This window comes from Protopterus annectens, chromosome 4.part0 (assembly GCF_019279795.1).
Source record: "Protopterus annectens isolate FY-2018-M chromosome 4.part0, PAN1.0, whole genome shotgun sequence".
In the NCBI taxonomy this organism is placed as follows: Eukaryota; Metazoa; Chordata; order Ceratodontiformes; family Protopteridae; genus Protopterus; species Protopterus annectens.
The window spans coordinates 797,687,044-797,689,543 of NC_056733.1; the positions used below are offsets into that span (position 1 = coordinate 797,687,044).

The 2,500-nt window shown below is 40.9% G+C and overlaps 1 protein-coding gene across 2 annotated transcripts in view; it reads left to right on the plus strand.

Annotated features, from left to right (window-relative positions):
* ADGRD1 (adhesion G protein-coupled receptor D1) overlaps positions 1–2,500 on the plus strand; it is a 2,063,662-nt gene that overhangs the window by 102,703 nt on the left and 1,958,459 nt on the right. The window lies entirely within an intron of this gene.

Here is a 2,500-nt window from a genome sequence, read left to right on the forward strand (position 1 = left end):
TCTCTGCAGCATGTTCTGTTTAAGTCACAGACAAAATTTAGATCCCTAGACCTTTTATTTCTGGTACTCCTTGACTTATGAATATGTAGGAGATTCATAAGTGTGGGGTTTGAGGATGCATTGTAAGCCAGGCATAAGTCACCCCTCAGCAATCTATTGAGGACTGAAGGGCTTTAAGGCACTCTGCATAAGGCAGATTTGTTATGCCTTTTAATCTTTTTGGAAAGAACCTTTGAGGTTGCTTTAGTTGCTGCATATGCCTGGTCAGCTACATACTAAAAGAAGCATTGTACTCTTTGATTAGTCTAATAAAGATGGAGTATAGTGGGTTCATGACTTTGTCTGACCTAGATGGCATGTCGATACTCATACATTGTGTAATATGAAAGTATTTCTTCTCCACTGTGGCCATGTAATGCTCGAAGGTAAGGCTCCTGTCTATGTCTGTACCAGGATCCCTGACCACTGTGTCGACTCTAAGGGTTATATTATCAACTTGATAATTAGCTGGGATGGTTGACTTCCCAAAGGGTATAATTATGCATTTCATAGCTCTGAGTTTAAGACTATGCCTTTGGCACCAATTTTAGTCAGAGATAGACCTTCTTGAAGACTTGAAGTCAGAGGAAAGATGCATGTTGTGGCATATATTGATAATGGCCCACAAAACAGTATAGGGAGTTGCAAGTGGGGTAAGAAGGTGACAGAATAATGCCAGGGTAGGTATTTGAAGATTGTATTTTTAGAAATGATAGCCATACCAGCATCCAGAAAACTGGAAGGGAGAGGACTAGAGAGTATAATGACTGCATGCAGGAGCAGACAAAGAAGGAAGGCTGGACAGTGGTTTGAGGATGGGATAAACCTTGGACAAATACCAGATTTATGACAGGTGCAAGCTCCGTGTAAGTTCAGTGCTGGGTTGGAATGGGACATCTCAGTGAGTTTAACTTTAAACTATGGTAAATGATAACAGGGCATGTCACAAACACAGAAGACAGGATAAAACTGTGGCATTAGAAAGAAGAAGAAAAAATAGAATATCAGAGGAACAAACTGTACTAACTCAGCCTATGGTTTAAAAGTATTAGCAAAGAGTGTAGCTAATGACATGAAACCTGCAGACAGTGGAGCATGAGGGAGGTTGGGCATTGCTGGTATCACAGAAACATGGACCATTGATAAGAAAGGGTGTGACATGGAGATGCCCATGGGTATCATGGAAGAGGTCAGAGAGGAGGAGGGACATTGGCATATAAGGGGAACAAGAAAATGGAAAAGGTCAACACTTATTACTAGTGTCCACACAGTTAAGATAGATGAAGGGGTGATTGCTAGTGATTTGTTACAGTATATTGACCCCTAGACATACCAAGAGAGGTAACTCAGAGGCTGAAGGAGATGATAATGTTGGGGGAAAGAAGGAAGGTAGTTATAGTTATAGGACATCTGAGTCTTCCAGGAGCAGATTGAGTGATACCAGGAGATGATAATGTTGGTGGGAAGAAAGAAGGTAGTTATAGTTATAGGACATTTGAGTCTTCAAGGATTGAGTGATACCAAGAGATGATAATGTTGTGGGGAAGAAAGAGGGTAGTTATAGTTATAGGACATCTGAGTCTTCCAGGAGCAGATTGAGTGATACCAAGAGATGATAATGTTGTGGGGAAGAAGGAAGGTAGTTATAGTTATAGGGCATTTGAGTCTTCCAGGAGCAGATTGAGTGATACCAAGAGATGATAATGTTGTCGGGAAGAAAGAAGGTAGTTATAGTTATAGGACATCTGAGTCTTCCAGGAGCAGATTGAGTGATACCAAGAGATGATAATGTTGTGGGGAAGAAGGAAGGTAGTTATAGTTATAGGACATCTGAGTCTTCCAGGAGCAGATTGAGTGATACCAAGCTACAGTATGGAGAAGGAATGATACTTGAAGTCTTAGACCATGAGAAGTTCAGCCAAGTGATATGGATAGTCATGGACCATATGGGTTTATCCATTTGTGAAAACTGTTATTATAAAGGACCAAATTTTAATGCTCCTCATCAAGGTGGAACAGGACAGGTACATCTAGATAAAAGTAGTATTCTGTAGAGTAGGAAGGGTGGGGCAAATGGGACAACTGCCCTGGGTGCAAAGTATTAGGGGGAAGCTATTGAAAGTTCCTGCATTGTACCAAATGTTGATACAATTTTTTTTTTCTCTTCAGTTGAAGAGCTGACCTGGGATGGGTGTAGATCTGTGTAGGAAGCTGAGTGGTACTTTTGTATTAATCGTCTTTCTACAGTAAAAGTTGAATTTCATTTTTATTTTTTGCTCTTGAGTTGAAGAGTTGAGGGACTGGGGACTTCACTGCCATAGGAAGTCATCTAGCACAAATGTATCAATTGACTTTCTACAGTAAAAGCCAAAGTCCATATTTTTTTGCTGTTCACCTGAGCTGAAGGGATAAGCCGCGGTGGTACAGCAGTAGTGTTGTCTCACGGCAAGAGGTTCTCCTG